This window comes from Gossypium raimondii, chromosome 11, assembly GCF_025698545.1.
Source record: "Gossypium raimondii isolate GPD5lz chromosome 11, ASM2569854v1, whole genome shotgun sequence".
In the NCBI taxonomy this organism is placed as follows: Eukaryota; Viridiplantae; Streptophyta; class Magnoliopsida; order Malvales; family Malvaceae; genus Gossypium; species Gossypium raimondii.
Window position 1 is genome coordinate 11,489,538 of NC_068575.1, and position 23,503 is coordinate 11,513,040.

Sequence of the window (23,503 nt, forward strand, 5' to 3'; positions counted from 1 at the left end):
TTAAAATCGCCCCTAAAGAAAACAAAGCTCCTCTTTTTTCTTTAACTAAAAAAAAGGAAAAATTTGCAGAAAAAAACAAACAAACAAAAAAAAAAACCCAAGTGTTTCTGTGGATGTTCAGAGGCAAAAGATAAAGTAAAAAGAACTCAAGTCTCTGTCGAAGATCCTCATTTGGGTCCCAATAAATGCTCTTTTTTTTCCCCTCATAATTTATTTTTATTAATAAAATCCAAAATAAATAAATGTTATTTTTTCAGAAATTGAGAAAAAAAGCATTTCTTTTGATTTTGCAGTGATATTATACTAAAATGAATCGTGTTAGTAAAGAAAGAGAGATTTTGTGTAAAAAATAGAAAAAATAAAGGAAATGTGGGGAGTGAAAAATGGGGTCCTGGAGTGGAGAGGGGCAAGCAATATTAAAATGACACGTGTATAAGGAATGTTGACTAGGCAGGAATTATTGTCTGGTAGTGCGTAATGTGGGATCCATTATGAAGACCTAGTTGACTGACAGAGATTCTCTCTGTCTTTGCTTTTGTTGGATTTATTAGGAATTGTTATTGTATTTTGGGTAATTGGCATTTGAATGTATTACGAAGGTATTAACCTGGAATAGCTGTAGAAATAAAATTATAAAATTCCGTATGAAACATATTTTTACTATGGGAATGACATTGACAGACATCCACCCCACCATCATTTCCTCAAAAAGTTGAGATATATAATTTCTATGGATTGACATCATAATTTTCACCAATTAAATTTCATTTAGTTGGAAACCTAGACACCCTCTAATGATATCCCACTAAGCAAAGCCAAAAGAGGATGACAACCCCATTTTTTTAAGTTGAAAGCAAACTCCCTAAAGTAATGAAAATTTGAATATATGTACAAAATATCTAACATCATATTCAGTGAACAAACTCCCAGGTTCACATGACAAACATTATCTTGTTTGGAAGTCATCAATTTTGTTGACATATATGCATTGATAAGGGTTGGGTCATATCAAATTCGGATCCCACTATTTGATATTTGTCAAATGCAGTACACACAAAACTAATCACTATGAATTGATGCACTTTTGCAAAATCATTGCAAGTGCAAATCTCAGCAACAATACCTCTCTTGTCACTCCATCTTCATGTTCACCTTGTATGCTCGTCTCCTCCTCAAATGAGAATTGTCCATGCGATTCTCTCCTTTCTTCTGCACCAACCAAGGTAAATCAGATAAGGATAGGTAAATGTGGGTCTTTTTCACCTTATATCTCTATCCTTGTATCCCGATCTAAAAGTATCCCATTTTGAGAACTTCTTTTATATACTCCTTTTGCCTCCTTAATCACTCAATTGGATTGGGATTGACTCCTTCTTATAGGACTTTATTTCTATGAATCCAAATTTTACACAAGGTGATTGTAAAGTAATCAGATCATCCATCAAGAAAAATAATCTTCTTGGGTTATAGCCATGAAGTTATGCTATGGTTACTTGTGCAGAAACCGTATTTTGAAAAGAACATTTTGTATTCATGGATCGATCCTGTTTTGAATCACAGTTTTGCATGGTGGAACTTCATTTAGAATCTTCCAGAGAAACATAATTACCTTGTATGGTAATTTTAGTTTCCATACAAGTTGCCATATTTTCTTCGGGATTGTTGAACTAGGCATGTTTGTACTCCTTACCTGTAGATTAGTTAGTTCTCGAAAATAAGCAGTTTGACTAAAAAATATCCATTGTGAGTATGTTTCCATCTTAGCTTCGTAGGTCCTTCGGAAACGATCTTTATATCCCACCATCTTTGCATATCCATGTTACATATCTCATTTCTAATTATTCCTTGGCTAGGTGTCTCTGTCTGATTCATTTCTTTCCATTTGCTAACATTGTGCCATGTGATGTTATTCCTGCTAACCTCTTTCCTCTTCAATATGATTTTCCACTTCTAAGAATCTTCCCATTGTTCCTGTCTTTCGAGGAAGTTTTTAGTTGCACAGTATTTCCTGACCAAGGTTTCTTTTAAGAGCCAACTTTGATTGTTTGCTGTTCTCCATGCTATTTTGGTTTGGCCAGCAGGGCTTTGTTGAAGTTTTGCATCCTTTCTTATACTAAGGCCCCTTGAATTCTTGCTTAGGCAAAGATGGTCCTAGCTTAAATAGTGAAATTTCCTTGTGTTCTCTTCTTCTCCCCACCAAAATTCTTGTATTACCCGATCCATCTTATTGCAAATGTTTTTTAGGGCTTAAAAAAAGAAGAAGAGAATTGGTAAATAGGTAAGCTTTCTATTTAAGATTTCATTAGAGTCCGTTTACCTCCTTGGCTGAGTAGCTTGGGTTAGAAAATTGGGTGCCAATTTTTTTTGTCGCAGGTTCTGAATTGTTGTAATTTAAAAAGGAGCAAGATTCATCTAGTATGTTTTTAACTACATGGCATGATTCCTATTAACTCTGAAAAAAAAATATCATTTGCAAAGAGTACTTCTTCTCACTTTGAGACTCTCTATCTTCTTTTCATGTTCTAATTTACTAATCGTTAAGGCAAGCATAAAATAAATAGGTAATATAATGACTAAAAATCACTGATGTCGAAAAAGATAATTTTGGAACCCTATTTTTATAATTTGGGTCTGTAATTATTAAATTAAAATTTGTTCGAGTTGATACAATAGAATATTAAAGTACAAGGACTAAATTATAAAAGTCTTATCGCTATACATTTTAATTGATCAAATATCTAAAAACTTAAATTGTAATTACCCAAAGGTCTAGAATGAAAAGTAAACTGATTTCTAATATATATTAGTGGATGTTGGCGGATTAAAGCATTAAAATGTGATTATTAACTTAATAATTAAGATTAATTAAATAAAGAAAATTATAAATTATGGTATAAAAACCATGTTCGGTGGGAAGAAAGAGAGAGTTCTCTTCTTCTTCATCCTTCAAACCGATTTCCATGAAAGAAATATGAAGCTTCAAGGATTCAACTTTCGGTTACAATTAAGTTATTTTTTTGTAATTTTTTTTTGTTTTTGAGGTCATGGGAGTTTGATTTAGTTAGTTCATGTACTAATTTACAAAACTGTTAAAGTTTTTGAAAGTTCCCATTTTGATTTCTTGAAGAAATTGGTGTTAAATTGATATATTTTAAGCTTAAATGTGAAAAAGACTATATTGTAAAGTTTAATTGTTAGTCTTGTTCATAAGAACAAAATTGAATAAAATATAAAATTAACAGAGAAATAATAAATAGGAGGTCTCTAATGAGTAATTATGAAATCAGTTTTAATCTGAGAGTCTAAATTGAAAGTTATGTTTGTTCCGCTTTTAGGGACTAAATTGAATAATTTATAAAATGTGTGAGATTTAGTATTTAATTCTGATTTGGCTGGAAATTTTATACTGTATTATTATTGAATTATTATTCATAGCTAAAGACAACGCAAGATCTTCAAAAAAGAAAGAAAATGCGAGAGCCGATGACGAGTGACACAAGTTTTCGGTTTGTATCTCTATGACCCGAGATCAATCTAGTTACTGTATATTCATGATGTATTACACTATATAATATTGAAATAAGTTATTAACGATTATTGAGTTGAAATACTTTGGTTGAAATTGAATATCGAGGCAGGAACTGTTGGAATATTTTCAAATATTTATAGTGTTCCAATAACTATAAATGAATGGGGTAATTAATCAAAAGTTATATTATTTGATTTTTGAAAAGAATTATAACTATTTAAATAATATTATTTGAATAGTTATAATATTAAATGAATAATTATGTGTTTATTTTAAATACATTATTATCCGTGAAGACACTTATTGAAAGATGTCTCTATGAAGAGACATGAAAATTCCTATAAATAGGAATGAGATTTCATTTGGAAATCACACTAACAAATTCTAATATTCTTTCTTTCCTTCATTTTCTAATATTATTAGATTATTTTATAAAGTATTACTCTAGAAATCCTTTGTAGAAATTGAGTTTCTTGTTATACATTGCTTAGTGCGTAGTGGACTATTCTCGTTAGTGCAAAACGCAAATAGTCATTGGCTTCATTGTATCATCGATGTTAATTTGCTTGTAACTCATTTGTACACCGAAGATAGGTAAGGGCGAATATAACCTTAAATATAGTGACTTGATACATGCCTTGGAGCCTTATCCTATTTCTTATTTTTTTGTTCGAGTTCCATTTGCGTGTTCGATTTTTTCCTCACCGAAGATTTTTACTAACAATTTAAGGTTATATTTCATGATGACTACCACAATACATGGAAGTGAAACACTAAGGGAGTTGGCTTCGAACTTTGTAAACTTGATCAGTTTGATGGTGACAATTTTCGACGATGACAGAAAAAGATGCACTTCTTATTATCAACTTTAAATATTACTTATGTTTTAGATACTTCAAGACCTGAAGAGAATGAAAATGAATCTGTTGCTGCAACCCGAGAGAGACAAAAATGGGACAATGCTGATTACATGTGCATGGGCCACATATTGAATGGTTTATCTGATGGTTTGTTCGACACCTACCAAAACGAGGTCACCGTTAAAGAGTTATAGGACAAATTTGAGACAAGATACATCACCGAAGATGTTACAAGTAAGAAATTTCTTGTCAGTCATTTCAATAATTATCAAATAGTTGCTGGTTGTTCTATTATGGAACAATTCTGTGATATTGAAAAGATGTTGAATCAATTCAAGCAATATGATATTTCACCGTTAAAGAGTTATGGGACAAATTAGAGATAAGATACATGACCAAAGATGTTACAAGTAAGAAATTTCTTCTCAGCCATTTCAATAATTATCAAATGGTTGCTGGTCGTTCTGTTATGGAACAATTTCGTGATATTGAAAAGATGTTGAATCAATTCAAGCAATATGATATGAAAATGGATAAAATGATTGTTGTATCCTCCATAATAGACAAACTTCCTCCATTTTGGAAAGACTTTAAAAGAAGTCTAAAATATAAGAAAGAGGAAATACCTTTTGAGGCTTTGGCAAATCATATTCGTATTGAAGAAGAATATCGAAAGCAAGATCAGAACCTAAATTTTGAAAACGCCAAAGTGCATGTTATGGAGGAAGTACAGACTACTAAACCATTTAAGAGAAAGTTCAAACAAACTAATAGAGCACCTAAGTTCAAAAAGAAATAAAAGGGCTCATGCTATCATTGTGGTAAGCTGGGACATTTCAAGAATGAATGTTGATTTTTAAAGAAGAAATCATCTTCTAAGGCTGATAATAATGAAAATTTTGTTGCAATGATACCTGAAATTAATATGGAACAAGATGGTAATACATGGTGGATTGATACCGGAGTAACCAACCATGTGTGCAAAGACAAAAGCATGTTCGCAAAGTTCACACAATGTGAAAATGCCAATGTCTTGTACAAGGGAAATTCTTCCACCGCAACAATCAAAGGCAAAGGGTCTGTTGAACTACAATTCACTTCTAGAAAGGTTTTAACCTTAAATGATGTATATTATGTACTGGAAGTTAGGAAGAATTTAGTGTCTGGAAGTCTGTTGAATAAGTTTGGTTTCAAACTTGTTTTTGAGGCAAATAAGTTTATTTTGTCTAAGGGAGGAATTTTTGTAGGGAAAGGGTATATGTATGAGAGTATATTCAAACTCAATATTATTAATAAGAATAAAAATACTATTTCTGCTTATATGATTGAATCTTTTTGTTTATGGCATTATAGGTTAGGTCATTTGAATTATAGAAAATTGAATGACATGTATAAGTTAGATTTAATTCCTTTTTTAATAATAATATTGAAAATGCAATACATGTATGTTGACTAAAATTACAAAAAAATTTCCTAAAGGTTAAAAGGCAAACAAAATTGCTTGATTTGATACATTGTGATTTATATGACATGCATAATACTCCTACATTAGGTGGAAAGAAATATTTTGTTACTTTTATTTATGATTGTTCTAGATATTGTTATGTATATTTATTGCATTCAAAATATGAAGCGTTAGATAAATTTAAAGTTTATAAATCTGAAGTTGAACTTCAGTGGTAATCATTTATCAAGTGCTTAAGATCGGATAGAGGTGGAGAATATTATAATCCAAGTTATTTTGAATCCATTGGAATTATCCATCAAGTTTCAGCTCTTTACACAACACAACAAAATAGTGTTGCTGAAAGGAAAAATAGAGTCTTACCTGAAATGGTAAATTCAATGTTATCATATTCAGGTCTTGGACAAGGTTTTTGGGAAGAAGCTATTCTAACAACTTGTCATATATTGAATAGAGTTCCTAATAAGGAAACTAAAATAACCCCTATGAACAATAGAAGAAAAGGAAACCAAACCTTAATTATTTGAAGGTTTGGGGTTGTAAAGCTATTGTTAAAGTTCCAACACCTAAACGTAAAAAGTTAGGTGATAGAGGAATTGAATGCATATTTATAGGATATGCATATAAGAGCAAGGCATATAGGTTCATGGTAATTGAACCAAATGATTCAATCTCAATTAATACTGTTATTAAATCAAGAGATGCTATTTTTGATGAAAATATATTTAATTCTATATCAAGACAATTACAACCACAACAATTGATTCATTCTTCAAATGAGAATGAGATTCCATTAGAATAAATTGATAATAATGATGAATCTTGTCAAGAATTAAGAAGAAGTAAGAGGATTAAAAAGGTCAAAGATTTTGGACCAGACTTCATTATGTTTCTTGTAGAAGGAAAATGTGAAAATATAAGCAATAAGATACCTTATTATCATAATACGGAATCTGATCCTATAACATTTGAAGAGACAATAAAATCTAAAGACTCTACTTTTTGAAAAGAAGCAATAAATGATGAGATAGATTCAGTAATGGGAAATCAAACTTGGATCTTAGTTGATCTTCCACCAGGTTCCAAACCAATAGGTTGTAAATGGATCTTTAAAAAGAAAATGAAGGTCGATGAAACCATTGATAAATTTAAAGCAATGTTGGTAGCCAAAGGTTTTACACAAAAACAAGGTATTGATTACTTTGATACTTATGCTCCAGTAGCAAGAATTGCTACAATTAGACTCTTAATATCACTTATCTCTATATGTAATTTGGTTGTTCACCAAATGGATGCTAAAACTGCATTTTTAAATTGTGAATTGAAAGAGGAAGTGTACATGGAACAACCGGAAGGATTTGTTGTTCCAAGACAATAGCATAAGGTATGTAAGCTTGTTAAATCTTTATATGGATTTAAACAAGCACCAAAGCAATGACACCAAAAGTTTGACAAGTTGTTTTAGCTAATGGCTATAAAATAAATGAATCCGATAAGTGCATATATAACAAATTTGAAAATAGAAAAGGTGTCATAATTTGCTTATATGTAGATGACATGCTCATTTTTGGCACGAATTCTTGTCAAACAACTTTGCTTTGAAGGATATGGGTGTAGCAAATGTTATTCTTGGGATTAAAATAACCCGAGATGAAAGCACTATAGCCTTGTCACAATCACATTACATTGAAAATGTGCATAAAAAGTTTGATCTTTTGAATTATATACCAACATCTACACCCATGGATCCTCAAATAAAATTAGTATCTAATGCTGGTAGTAAAATTGATCAAATGAAATATGCAAGTCTAATTGGTTGCCTTATGTACATAATGAATTGTACAAGACCAAATATTGCATATGCTGTTGGGAAATTGAGTAGGTATACAAGTAATCCAAGTAGTTTGAATTGACAAGCTTTGAATAGGGTATTTAGGTACTTAAAGAAAACTATTAACTATGGATTGTGTTATAATAGATATTCTCCAGTTTTAGAAAGGTATTCGGATGCTAGTTGGATTACAAGTTTGGAAGATTATGCATCTACTAGTGGATGGATCTTCATTCTTGGCGGAGGAGCCATTTCTTGGGGTTCCAAGAAACAAACATGTATTACTAATTCCATCATTTACCCGCGACATCTAAAGAAGTAGAATGGTTAAGAAATTTGCTTTATGATGTACCTTTATGGCCTAAGCCAATTTCACCTATTTCTATCCGTTTTGATAGTGAGGCTACTCTAGCAAAGGCATATAGCCAAGTATATAATCGAAAGTCTAGACATATTGGATTAAGACATAGTTATGTTCGAAAATTAATCTCTGATGAAGTGATCACTATTAATTATGAGAGGTCAAGTGAAAATTTGGTGGGTCTTTTGACAAAAAGTCTTGCTAAAGATGTAGTAAAAAGGACCTCAAAAGGTATGGGACTCAAGCCCATTAATTAGAGTCACCCATGATGGAAACTCGACTCAACGCTTGGTATAACATCAAGGCTTGAGTTCAATGAGACAAAGTACATCATTAGTATGTGATTGCTAGCACTATAAATAAATCCATCTTAAGATTAAAGTGTTAGGTACCTGTAATGATAAGGGAATGATGAGTAATGTACTCTTAATGGACCCATAACATAAATATGTTAGAGTGTTATAATTACGGAAACACTCTTGATGGGATCTACCTATGTGAGTGGAAGTGTGACCGCTTCTAGGAGCTCAAGGGTTTGGCTCCAACAGCACTCATGAAAATAGGACATAGACACATGGCCATAACAGTGTCCCTAGATACTATGCATTGACCGATGTTGAAATTATTGTGTGAGGTGTGTTCGGTTAATCAAATGGAATAGTTGGTTCAAAACTTAGTCTACAATGCAATTTCGATTAACTTTAACATGTTTTCACTAAGTGAAGGTTCAATCATAAAATACCTTTATTTATGCAAATTGATTTCCAAGAATATCTAAATCTAAAATATTTTGAAAATGGGGGGAGATTGTTGGAGCATTTTCAAATATTTATAGTGTTCCAAGAACTATAAATGAATGGGTATAATTAATCAAAAGCTATATTATTTGATTTTATGAAAAGAATTATAACTATTTAAATAATATTATTTGAATAGTTATAATATTAAATGAATAATTATGTGTTTACATTATTATTTAGAAAGACACTTATTGAAAAATGTCTCTATGAAGAGACATGAAAATTCCTATAAATAGGAATGATATTTCATTTGGAAATCACACCAACAAATTCTAATATTATTTCTTTCCTTCCTTCATTTTCTAATATTATTAGATTATTCTCTAAAATATTACTGCAGAAATCCTTTGTAGAAATTGAGTTTCTTGCTATACATTGCTTAGTGCGCAGTGGATTATTCTTGTCAGTGCAAAACACAAATAGTCATTGGCTTCATTGTATCATCGAGGTTAATTTTCTTGGAACTCATTTGCACACCGAAGATAGGTGGGGGCGAATATAACCTTAAAGATAGTGGCTTGATACACGCATTGGAGCCTTATCCTATTTCTTATTTTTCTGTTTGAGTTCCGATCGTGTGTTCGAGATTTTCCTCACTAGAGATTTGTACTAACGTGAACTAAATTGAATAGAATGGAAAGTTGTATGACTTAATTGATATAGGAAATTGGTATGCATTGAACTCAATTATGTTATATTATATGATGAATTGATGTTGAATTGAGAATGATGGGATATGAATTGAATTATGTGACGAAATTGGAAATTGGTTAATCTATTAAATGTACAGATCTATACTTTGGTTTAGTCGATGATGCACTTACGTGCGAGTATAATTAGTTCGGTACATTCGATGATGCACTTACGTTCTAGTATGATTGTTTCTGTTTATCCGATGATGCATTATGCGTGCTAATATAATTGCTTCGGCTTGTTCAGTGATGCACTATGTGTACCAGTATACATTCTTCAATTTATTCGATGATGCACTATGCATGCTAGTACACTTTCTTCGGTTTATTCGATGATGTACTGTGGTGCCAATTTGAGATGCTGATTGACTAATCTGAGTATCTGTCGTGAAGATCGATATCTTCTTGACTTTCACATAGCTTACCATCTTCATCCATAACTGTATGTATCGTATTCCTAATTCTTCTTTTGTTTGCTATAAAATGAAAAATACCCGGTATTCCTTTCTCTTTTAGTGATCCAGTTTTTTATTGGTTTTTGAAGCCATAGTATATGCTTTTCCTCCAAATCCTTCTCCAACTCTGATCTTATAAATCTTTCCTCTTCAATAGATTTGAGATCCATAATATTTAACTCTTTTTTCCCAATTGCTATAACATTTCTATTAACTTGTTTTTCTTTTTATGTATGTTTCCAAACAGTGATGGAGCTAGAAAATTTTTTGGGTGCCGAAATTAATTTGTATATTTTTATGATAGTAAAAATGCAATTTTATTATTTTAATAGCCTATATCTTTATAATTGTTAAAGGGTTAAAGATAAATTTTATCATTTGGAAGGGCCAAAATATAATTTTACTATTACTAATTTAAAATTTTATAAATTATAAAAGACCTAAATTAAAAATTTACCATTTTAAAAGGGTGCATGGCCGCTAGATCTATTAGTGGCTCCACCACTGTTTTCAAAGCTTACCTTGTTTCGTTCCTTTAGTTTATCCTCAGTGACTTTTAGCTTGGAAAAAAGTTTGTACGTCGGGAATCCATCGACTTTAACTCTCCAAGCTTCTTTAACTATATCCTTGCATTGAGGTTCCCACGATAGATATTACATATTTTAAAAAAAATTAAAATGTGCATCTTTTAAGACATGGTTTGGTACGATGGAATTATCACTTTCCAATGTGTTTAATTAGTCGGAATGAATGTAACATTTCTGTTTCCACAAGTTTTAGAAAGTGATTTCTTTCATAATTTATAGGAGAGTTACTTTCTCAGGACAAATTAGCCTTTCTTTTATTGTTTTTAGGGTATTAATTTAGTGATAAAAGAAAACACAACTATTGCTTGTTCACTTGTGCTCTAGAAGTTATTCGTTTTGATACCTAAGATAATGTATCTCCTCAATTGGACTTGATAGATAATATAATAGCCTTTCAATTGAGTTGCTCAATTTCGATTAGACTATGGACTATTTAGATTATCTACTAATGTAAGTTGTCTTCTCGCATTATGATCCGACCACAAAATGCAGCTTAATATTAATTATACATTAGATAATCAATCAGACAATATTTGCTTACAAGTTGCTTTGTGGACGAAAATCGTTGAGGATAATTACAAACAATACTAATGAGTAATGGAATTTTATTTAAATCAATTTGTTCGAAAAATTACAAGTACAAAATAAAAAATACACTACACTTAGCGCTTTAGATCCTATCATCTCCATCATTCAATCAAGGCAAATAGAAATGGCAGAATGGAAGTGGCTCTCCCAATTTGGCTTGCGTGATATAGAAACCGATGTCTTTTAACTAAGGAATGATTCTCATGTCATGCGGACCTATACTCATATTGTTGTAAAGCCAAGCCACAAGAAAATACTCCAACACCATTGCATCTTAAGCAACATGTCCTTCAAATCTCAATAATTTGGTAGCCATTACAATATGACTGGGAATTGTACTTTGGAGGTACTTAGCTATGTAATGTTTAGGGTAAAACGTCGAAGACGATTTATTTTGGTTTGCTGTGGAAACTAAAAAGTTTGACCGCTTATTTATAGGTTTTAAAATCATAGTTTTGTTAAAGCTTTTAAGTGAAATTTGACACCCATAAATGTTGATTTTAATATATATCCTTGTTAAAGTTTAATTAGATTACATTATCCTTTAAAAAAATTATGTTCACAACTTGACACTTAGAGATGTCGAGTTTAGCATTTAGGTTTATCCACAATCACTTTAGATTTAAATTAAAATGTCGCCTTTTAATTTTCAAATATTATAGCATGAACTTAACCAGGTTGTTGAGGTACAATAATAATATCATAATAATTACCCTAATTTCAACGAGAAATTTAAAACCTTAACATGAAATTTGAACTCAACACTCGTAAATATCAAACTACCCATAAAACATCGTATTTTAAAAATTAAATTTCCCAAAAACATTTTAATAAATAACATTAAAGTGCCTAATATACAAGTAAAGAAATACGACAACATAGGCATGCACGCAAGTTTAACTTTGGGGATTGTCTTGATGATTAATTTTTGAAAAGAGGTCGTGCAAGCAATAACGAATATTGTTTGATTAATTCAATGGATTGAAATCGATAAGACTTGAAATCGCCTATTTTTCAGAAATAACCCAAATAAATTAAATATTTTTGAAAATAACTCACTTATAAAATTATGTAAAAAAATGACCCGTTTTAAATAGTGAATTTCAGTGCTATCGTTGTCATTGGTGGTACCACCCGTCATAATGGGCAAACCATTGGCTGATTATAAAAAAAAATTGAATGCTGCCGTTGCCATAGGCGGCACTGGACTGAAGTGTGATTAAATAAAACGTTCAGAGACCTGATGAAGTGATTACCCTTTTTAGATTGGATGAAAAAATGAGTGTCGCCATAATTACTAGCGGCTCCCAATTAAATGCTTTTAAACTTTTGCATGTTAAATCTGTCATATTTTGAAATTAAATTTAAATAGCACTTAAAAAATATAAGAATAACAAAAATAAACTCTTTTATTTTTTTTATTTTTTTAAAAATAATAAACTTAAAATATATATATATAATTCTTATTCAAATTACTCAAATTTAAAACTTGAGGAAAAATTTTTAGGGATATACTTGAGTAATTTGATCAAAAGTTTAAAAGCATTTAATTGGGGGCCGCTAGTAGTTATGGCGACATCCATTTTTTCATTCAATCTAAAAAGTGTAATTGCTTCATCAGGTCTCTAAACATTTTATATAATCACACTTTAATTCGGTGCTATCAATAACAACGATGACACATAAATTTTTTTTTCAAAACTAGCCAATGATTGGCCCATTATGAAGAGTGGTGCCTTCAATGACAATAGCAACATCGAGATTTATTATTTAAAATGTGTTATTTTCGTATATAATTTTGCAAGTGTGTTATTTTCATAAATAATTAATTTATTTGGTTATTTCTGGAAAAAAAAACCCTGATCGATATATATTAAATATGAAAACAACCCGTTTAAAACGGGAAAAAGAGGAGCTCAGGTTCGCAAATTCTAATCGTTGGATCAGATAGAGTGATGGACCCTAGCCAACACAAGAGCGCATTTCTCTTCATTGCTCCAAACATTTGCACCAGCCGGGAATCGAACCCGGGTCTGTACCGTGGCAGGGTACTATTCTACCACTAGACCACTGGTGCTTGTTGAACTTTTTGTTTCATTTACTTTTAGTAGCAGATCAAACACTATTCATCTTTTCTACTCCAAAAAAGGTTGTCTAAGATTTCACCTTAAATATTAATATATATTATTAATTATTTATCGAATGGTCCATTCTCTATTACTTATTGAGTTTTTTTGTTTTTTTTGCATAATAAACTTTTTAGTCTTTTAATTTTATAAAAAAATTATTTTAACTTTTTATTTATATTCTTATTTTTAACAATTAAACTTACATTTTTTTATCAAATCACTCTTAAATAGATGAAAAATTAACAGATATTAACGTTCTTGATGTGGACATATGGTTGGACTGTCACATAGATGTCATATCAACAATTAATTAAATTTTAAAAAATTAAAAGTTAAAAATAAAGAAAATTATTTAAAAATTTTGTAAAAAATAAAAATATAATTTTTTAAAATTTAAAATTAATTATAGATATGACATTCATATGCATGTCTACGTCAAAAAAGTTAACATTTGTTATCTTTTTTTTATCTATTTTGGGTGATTTAATAAAAATACAAGTTCAAAAGTAAAAAAAAGCGAAAAATTAAATGCAGGATTAAAATGAATTTTTTATAAAATTAAAGAGCTAAATAAATCATTATATTTTTTCATGTATAAAGTAAAACCAAATAATTTGATTTATTTTTAAAATTACAATCACAACTATTAATTATTTATTGTATTACTGCTCCGACTTGAAATTAGAAGCTCAAGTTTCTAAAATTCCTTCTGAAATTAATTTAAAAATTTTAAATATGGATGTAAACATGAGAATTACCAAAACAAAGAAAAAGAAATCAATGAATAAAATAAAATAATGTAAAGATAAAGTCGGAGAAAGTAGAGATGGAGTGATTGGAAGATTTGGAAAAACAATCACCACGTTTGATTCATCATAATCTAATAATTATTCCATAATTAATAACATAGTTTATTAAATCAAAATAATATTGACAGCAAAATAATTTATAAATTGGTACTTACATTATATTTTTTTTATATTTCAAGTTGGTATTTCAGTTAGTCAAACCGTTAATTTTATTTTATAAAAAAAAGGGCTTAACTTACAAAAATAATTACTAAACTATGCTTTTTTTTTCTTCTCATTTTGGTACTTCAATATTTTTTGGTCTCAAGTAGTGCTTTAACTACTTTTTTTTCCCAAATTAGTACCTCTGTTAGTTCAACCGTTAGTCAATTAAAGATGTCAGAACTAGACCAATGGTTGAACAAATTAGACTGCAAGTTCTTGGTTTAATCAATTCATTTAGTTCGATCAAATTAATTAATTAATCGCCAACATCTAAATCTTGGGAGGATGAATTTGTGGCATACCTGACATTGCTAGATATTATAAAGGAAGAATTAAGAAAAATGAAAAAAACATAAAGAGAGAGAAAATTAAGATAAAAATAAAATAAAATAAAAAATATTTTTAAAAGTTTATATGACATGAGAGTTTATTATTGGCTGGAATTTTTAACGATATTACATTTTGGTGTAAAATGAGTAGGGTCAATAATTTAGGTACCACTTGTGACAAAAAAATTAGGTACCAACTCGGGAAAAATGATATAGGTTAGGTACTAATTTATGGGTTAAACCTTTTTTAAATAGATTTAATGATTTGACTAATGGAGTTACTAATTTGAGAAAAGAAAATAATTTAAGTACCAATTTTGAAAAAAAAGGTTTAGGTACCAAAATATAAAAACTTGTACATTTAGATACCAATTTATGATTTAAGCCTAAAACAGATAATACTACAAATGATCAGCATGATAGATAATTAGTGAAAAACAAAAGTATGATATAGTATCGCACAAATAGGAAACTTTGATTTAGATTGCATGTTTGTAGGGTGTTCAAATGGTCGATTCGGTCAATATTTGAATCGAATTACTATTAATCGAATTATCTAAAATGTAAAATTTTTATCATTAACCGAATAGAAGTCATTTTTCAATTACATTAACCGAATGAATATTTCAGTTAATTCGATCGGTTAATCGAATTAACGGAAATTTATATGTTTTTGTCTTTTGATTAAAATAAGTATAAAACATATAAAAAATACAATGCTAATGTTCATTTTTTAATAGTTCAAAAACTTTAAATAGAGGTGGAAACAACAAATAAAATATTAGAAACACTACATAAATCTTGAAAGTTAACAACCAAGCAAAAATTTAAAAATTATATATAATACATATTATTTATTTCAGTTAATTGGTTAATTTGTTAATTACCCTATTTCGAACTGAATTAACTAATAACCAAAATTTCAAAATATCATTAACTGACCTCCGAACAAACTAAATTTGGTCATTGACTAATTAATCAAATTAGATCAATTTGATCGGTTAATTCGGTTTTAATCAAACTATGAACACCCCTACCTATCTATATGATGCTATGCAACTCTAAAACACAGAATTTCAAACAATATCAATGGCTGGCATATCAGTTTTTTTGGTTTGCTTTCTTTTTACTGTGATTTTGGATTGAGAAGATGGTGGTGTCATTGTTAAGTTGTTAATTCAAATCATGGCCACTGCCATGTAATCCTTGTCTTTGGGTAATTACGCTAAATTGGAGTTGATGTGGTAGGTGGCACTTTCTTGCTATTGGAGATCAAGCTCAAGATTCCACAGCATATCACCCATGTGAGGGCGTTCAATTCCATGATCAGACAAGCATTTGACTGTTGTATAAAAAAACTTGTTTAGGCATTCTGGATTTATTTTTCATTTCAAATGAGGATCAATTGTTTCTTTCTTGTGATAATGGCGGGCCTAATCTGTAAGACTAACCTGTACCTTTGGAAGCTTGGCATCCACAACTGGTCTAGCAGATAGTGCCTCAAATAGGACAATATCAAATGAGTAAATATTGGATTTTTCAGTGAGTTGCTGCCTTTGGAAATATTCAGGGTCCAAGTAACCAAAACTACCTTTTACCACTGTACTCACGTGGCCTTTATTCATTTCAGGATCAATTTTCGACAGCCCGAAATTCGAAACTTTAGCAACCCATTTCTCGTCCAAGAGAATGTTGTCTTGACATCCCTGTGAACGATGGTGTACTAGGCTCCGTGTGAAGATAGTGAAGTCCCTTGGCTACTCCAATACAAATTTCCAACCTTTGTTTCCATGAAAGATAATATTTATTATGGTTGTAAAGGTGTTTCCTAAAAGTTCCAAGAGCCATGTAGTCATAAACTAAGCACATTTCACCATCATCCTTACAAAAACCAATCAAAGACACCTAATGCTTGTGTTTCAACTTTGAAAGCATCTCAACTTCGGTTTGGAACTCATTAACGCATTGTTCCAATGATGGATTGGATCGCTTTATAGCCATTTTGGTGCCTCCATCGATGATTCCTTTGTTCACCTTCCCAAACCCTCCAACTCTAACTCTAACCATATTACATTCATCAAAATCTTTTGTTGCTTGTTTGATTTTCGATATCGAGAAATGGTAAGATAAACCTTGAGACAATGTCGACACGAGGCTATTGTTGCTCTTTCTAGATTTGCTTCCACGTATATAAGAGTTGCAAAAACTAATACTGCAACCACCACAAAATGGTATATGAAGTGGTATATGGGTTTCACCCTAATGGGTTCATTTCCTCTTTACGTAGGCAAAAACTAAGATTGCAACCACCACAAAAGCTGCTGCAGCTCTCCCTACAGCCCATGCACTTGCAACCCCATTGTTGGACTTGAAGGCAATAGAATTGGGAAGCTCATCTGTGGATTGGCGAAGCATGGCCGATGGTTGTACATTGCTGCTACCTGCCAAATTCTTGTTCCTATTATTCAACTTGAATATTTCAACTCCATTAAGTAGGGCATCATAAAACTTGGGGTTCAATAAGGTGGAGGGAGCTATATCTATCTGGAACATTTCATTACCTAGACTATAAAAAACAACAATTGCATAAACTCTATATGTTGGAACTCCTTTTACCTTTGTCCATGCAAGTATATCAATTGGATCAGGATCAATTTATGTTGATTTATTGTTAATGTAAACATTGAAAACTCTCTGGTTCAGTTTGTCATGTACGATCTTACATAAATGTAATCTTATAATGTATGTGAAATTGGCATCAACCTGAAACAACCATGTTAGGTTGAACTTTATGACCTTAAACTTTTGTCACATTTCTCTACCTATCCTATAAACATATTCTAGAGCTCAAGAATTGGATATATATTTCTCTAATTGATCTGAACATCTTTGTTTGCATCAAGCTTTTCACCCACTACAAAACCATATAGGTAAGGATCATCATTATACCAGCTCCTTAAAAGCCCATCAGCATCTTTGCTAGGAGGAATAGACTACCCATCGACATTCAACCTGAACATCATCTACAAGTTTTTTGTCGATGCATCCAATGATGATTGGTGTCCCATCATAGTGGTATTACCGAATAAATTAGGCTTGCCAATCAATTCAATCCCGTTTACGAAAGCAAAAGAGTTGGTGTAGTTAGTAGAAGGTGTAAAGGTAATGTTCAACAACTTAGAATCCGAAGGTGCAAAAATTTACTCATTGTTAGAGTTGTGTGACCTAAATTCCATTTGATCTGGCTGAAAAGTTTGAGATACAACTCACTTGTTAAAGAAAAAAAGTAGAGAGGTAAAATTAGGGATATGTTGGTGCGAATTTGTATAGGACTATGGGTTGTTTAACCCTTAAAAAATTGCGCATAGTCGAAAACCTCTTGTATTATAATTTTTTCAATATTAGTGAATTTCTCCTCCTCTACTCGTAATTTTTCCCAGTAAGGGTTTTTCATGTAAATTTTGTGTGTTCTTATTTTTCTTTTTTATTACTTTGCTATCATTATTACTACCATTATCAACGTATAACATAACAAACTAGTATCAGGGCATTCAGGTTGCTCGTCTCGATTACAGTAATGGCGACACCAAAGTATGATATTTCGTTGTTAGATTGCAACACCAAATTTGCGTTGTGGCAGGTAAAGATGTAGACAGTTCTTGTACAAATGGATTTGGATAATGCCTTGCTAGGGTTAGATAAGATACCTTCGACATTGGAGCATAAAGAAAATCAAGGTAAGGATCAAAAGGCACTATCGCAATTACATTTGCATCTGTCGAATGAAATTCTACAAGACGTGTTGAAGGAGAAGTCCGCTGCTACATTATGGTTACAGCTAGAGCAACTATGCATGTCAAAAACCCTAACTAGCAAGTTGCATTTGAAGCAAAATTTTTATTCTCATTTTTTGGAAGAAGTACTTTTGGTAGAATACTTAACTGTCTTTCAAGAATTTGTTTTAACTTTAGAGACCATGAAGGTTCAATATGATAAAGAGGATTTAGGGTTAGTTCTAATTTGTTTGTTGCCCCATTCTTATTCAACCTTTAGAGATACAATTTTGTATAGTCGTGAATCTCTCACAGTTGATGAAGTTTATAATTCCTTAGCCTCGTATGACAAGATGAAGCATGTTGTGGTTGGATCCGACTCTCACGGAGAGGGTCTCATTGTTCATGGGAGACAAGAACGAAATATTGGTGATAATCGTGGAAGGACACAGGAACAAAATCTTGGTAGTAAAGCTAAGGGTAGATCAAAATATTCAAACAAAAGTAAAACCTATCATTTTTTTTAAAAAGAAAGGGTACATTAAAGCTGAGTGGTATAAGTTGCAGAATAAGATCAAAAGGGAGCCTGTGAATAAAAAAGGAAAACAATCTAATAAATCTGATGAAGCTCATGTAATAGAAGACTATAGTGATGGTAAAATCCTAGTTGGTTTTGTTGACAACTCTAAAGTAAGCGAGAAGTGAATCATCGATTCTGATTATACTTTTCATATGTGTCCCAATCGGGATTGGTTTACAAGTTATGAAATAGTGTCTAAAGGTATTGTTTTGATAAGAAACAATGCTTCATATATAATTGCAGATATTGACATAATCAAAATTAAGATGTTCGATGGAGTCGTCAGAACACTTGGTGACGTACGACATGTACCAAAATTGAAGAAAAATCTAATTTTGTTGAGTACTCTTGATCCAAAAGGGTATAAACACACAACTAAAAGTGGAGTTCTAAAAATTAGTAAGGGTTCTCTCGTCATGATGAAAGGACAAATAAAGATTGCCAAGTTATATGTTTTGTAGGGTTCAACAGTTACAAGTGATGCAGCCGTTGCTTCCTCTTCCTTGTTAGATGATGATGTTACTAGACTTTGGCATATACATCTAGGGTATATGAGCGAGAACGACATAACAAAATTAAGCAAAGAAGACTTCTTGATGGACAAGGCATTAGCGAACTTATGTTCTTTGAGCACTGCATTTTTGGGAAGTAAAAGAGAGTTCGATTCACCAGAGGAATACATAACACGAAAGGAATGCTATGATCTCTAGGGACCATCTAGAGTGCCTTCTAGGGGTGTCACTAATTATATGTTGACGATTATTGATAACTTTTCTAGAAAATTTTAGGCATTCTTCTTGAAGAAGAAAAGCAATGTGTTGCTCACGTTTAAGGATTGGAAGACTATGATCGAGAAGAAGATAGGAAAATAGATAAAACACCTTCGCACAAATAATGACTTAGAATTTTGTTCTGATGAGTTTAATGAATTGTGCAAATCAGAAGGGACCATGAGACACTTGACAGTTCGTTGTACTCTACAGCAAAACAGCGTTTTGTAGGGATGAATAGAACAATAATAGAAAAGGTTTGATGCATGTTGTCGAATGCTCATTTACTGAAGTTGTTTTGGGCTGAAGCGACCTCTACATTATGTTTACTGACTAATTGATTTTCGTTCATTGCTATTGAGAAAAATACTCCACAAGAGGTATGATCTAGTACTATTGCTGATTATTCTGATTTGAAAATTTTTGGGTGTTCCGTGTATGCTCGTGTTGATAATGGTAAATTGGAGTCTAGATCTATTAAGTGTGTTTTTCTTGAATATAAGGCTAGTGTTAAAGGGTATAAATTATGGTGTCTTGGAACTAGGAAAGTTGTAATTAGAAAAGATGTTATTTTTTATGAGACTGTTATGCTGCATAACTTACCTCTTAAAGACTCTTTTGATAAAGACCAGCAGAGATCAAACACACATGTGAAACAGATGGAGTTTTAACTTGATTCAGGATCTACAACAGAGTCGACTCCTCAGATTAGTATAGAAACTCATAGTGGAGTTGTTTCTTCACCACAGTCAGCACCGCAATATTTTATTGCCAAGAACAAACCTAGAAGAGAAATTAAACCTCTACATACCGCTGAGGCTGATTTAGTTTCTTATGTTTTAAATGTGGCTAAAGATATATATGCAAATCAAGAATCATCTACTTATTCCAAGGCAGTTAGTTTTGAAGATTCAGGCAAGTGTATGATTGTTATGTAAGAAGAGATAGAATCACTTCATAAGAACAATACAAGTAACCTAGTGAAGCTTCTTAAGGGTAAAAAGGTTTTTCTGTGTAAATGGGTGTTTAAGAAGAAAGAAGGGACTCTAAGAGTTGAAGAACCCAGGTATAAAGCAAGACTGGTTGCAAAAGGTTACAGTCAAATTTCAGGTGTAGACTTCACAAATATGTTTTCTCCAATTGTTAATCATAGTTCGGTTCGAGCATTACTTAGTACTTTGGCAATGTATGATTTGTAGCTTGAGCAGTTAGATGTGAAAACAACATTCTTACATGGAGAACTTGATAGTCTCAGGAAATAAGAACTATGTTTGCTAGCTGAAAAAGTCTCTTTATGGTCTGAAACAGTCACCTAGGCAGTAGTACAAAATGTTTGATTCATTTATAACTACTCATGATTTCAAAAGAAACAGTTTTGACAGTTGTGTTTATTTTAAGAAAAGTAGTGATAGTTCATCTATATATCTACTCCTTTATGTTGATGACATGTTGATAGCAACCAAAAATAAATGAGAGATAAGAAAGGTCAAATGCTAGCTTAGTAAAGAATTTGAGATGAAACACTTGTGAGCAACAAAGAATATACTCAGGATGGAGATTTTCAAAGATAGAAAAACATGTAAATTGTACCTAAGTCAGAAAGGGTATATTAAGAAAGTTCTTTGCAGGTTTAATATGTAAGTGTTAAGTTTTAGTACTCCATTAGTAGCCTACATCAAACTTTCATTAGCCTTGTCTCCGCAATCAGATGATGAGATTGACTACATGTCATAGGTTCTGTATTCTAGTGCAGTGGGATCTCTCATGTATGCTATGGTTTGCTCACACCCAGATTTATCATATGCAATTAATGCAATTAGTAGATACTTAACGAATCCCTGTAAGGAACACTGTAAAGTAATTCAGTGGATTTTTCAGATACTTACGAGATACTATTGATGTTTTCTTACAGTCTGGAAGAACTAGAGATGGAGTCATTGGTACGTTGATTCTATTTTTCCTGGAGACCTTGATAAAAGAAGGTCTCTCACAGGGTATGTCTTTACTATTGGGGGTTGTGCCATCAGTTGGAAAGTCACTTTGCAGACTATAGTTGTTTTTTCTGCAACTGAAGCTGAGTACATGACGATTATTGAGGTTTGTAAAGAAGCTATTTGGTTAAAGGGACTCTTTGGAGAATTCAATAAAGATCTTCAGATCAATACAATGTTTTGTGATAGTCAGAGTATCATCTTCCTTACGAAGGATCAAATGTTTCATGAGAGGGCGAAGCACATTGATGTTTGGTATCATTTTGTGTATGATATTATCGCTTGTGGTGATATTGTTGTGATCAAACTTAACACTCATGATAATCCTACAAATATGATGACTAAGTCACTTCTTAGAGCCAACTTTGAGTATTGCTTGGACTTGGTCAGTGTTCATTGTTGAAGAATACCCTTTAAGGGGTTTTGTGGAAGAGTTGAAGAACTTGTTCGTCGAGAATTCATGTCAATATGAAGATTGTTAGAGTTGTGTGACCTGAATCCCGTTTGATCCAGCCTGAAAAGTTTAAGGTGCAACTCACTTATTAAAAAAATAAAATAGAGAGGCAAATTTGGGGATTTGTGCGGGCGAATCCTTATAGGACTATGGGTCATTTAACCCTTAAAAAACTGCGCATAGTCGAAAACCTCTTGTATTATCGTTTTCTAACATTAGTGAATTTTTCCTCCACTGTCCGTGGCTTTTCTCGATAAGGTTCTTACACATAAAATCTACGTGTTCTTATTTTTCTTTCTTATTATTTTGTGATCATTTCTACTACCATTATCAACTTATAGTATAACACTCATTAACAAGATAAGCTTATGTAAGTGCTTTACATGTTTCAGCACTTAAATTGTTCATCAAGTGACTCCTCCAGTAGTGACTGAGAAATATGAATTGCTGAAACTGAAGTCAGAGTAAGCTGAAGCATAAAAATGAAACCTGAGCAGGTATCGTTCCTTGGATTTTATTCGGAACTGATAGCTCGTCGGGGATGTGAAGATTCTGGCATTCATGTATGGGATTGTTGAAAATAGTGAAGGGTCTTGAAATCGTGCTTGAACCTGTGTTGAACTTTCGGATGATTGAAGTTACTTTTCATCAGGTCCCCATATCCTTCCATCTTCATCTTTGCCACCCCTGGAACCACAGTCCACAGCCAAAGACTGGCTTGTAACAGCAACAATGCGAGAAAGCCAAGCAAAAAAGGGCATCTGTTTTTCATGGTTTTAGAAATGCCAAAAAACAACACTAAGAGCATCTAATGGCGTATAGGAAAACAAAAAACAACAAATTTAAGTTCTCCTATACGCCTAAACTAGTTTTTTTTTTTCTTTGCCTTTGTTTTTAAAGTTAATGAGATTAGCCTAAGCCATCTCTATTCTACCATGGAAACTAAAACATTTGCAGCAAGTTTCCAGGGAGCAAACCAGAAAAGATAAACAAAGGGTTCTTATTTATTATGTTTTGTGCTATGGTTTCTTTTTTTTTTTGCTTTCCATTTCAGGTTCCTTGTTCGGACAGGATGATTGTTGAGAAAAAAGTTGTTGGAAATTGATGGAGAGTGAGAGCTGTTATTGTTGGTATTTAATCGGTTGTAAATGAAAACAAAAATTCTAATTTGAGCATTCTTCTTCTCCAAATTTTGTACTTTCTTTCAATTTTCTTGTTTTTAGACTGTTGTTACAGATAGACTGTCACTTTCCTTTCTTTCTTCTTTTGCTATATTTTTATCACTAAATTACAACT

General features: G+C 31.8%; 2 non-coding genes and 2 pseudogenes across 2 annotated transcripts; all 4 read right to left on the reverse strand.

Moving 5' to 3' along the window:
• Positions 1-13,080: 13,080 nt before the first annotated feature.
• On the reverse strand, positions 13,081-13,166 carry LOC128035188 (small nucleolar RNA snoR114). The gene has a single exon (XR_008191589.1). It is a non-coding gene; the product is annotated as a small nucleolar RNA snoR114 (small nucleolar RNA).
• Positions 13,167-13,174: 8 nt separating this feature from the next.
• On the reverse strand, positions 13,175-13,245 carry TRNAG-GCC (transfer RNA glycine (anticodon GCC)). Its single transcript has one exon. It is a non-coding gene; the product is annotated as a tRNA-Gly (tRNA).
• A 2,614-nt stretch (positions 13,246-15,859) lies between these two features.
• On the reverse strand, positions 15,860-16,911 carry LOC128034741 (receptor-like protein kinase ANXUR2; annotated as a pseudogene).
• Positions 16,908-17,836, reverse strand: LOC105801239 (receptor-like protein kinase ANXUR1; annotated as a pseudogene).
• Positions 17,837-23,503: the final 5,667 nt, after the last annotated feature.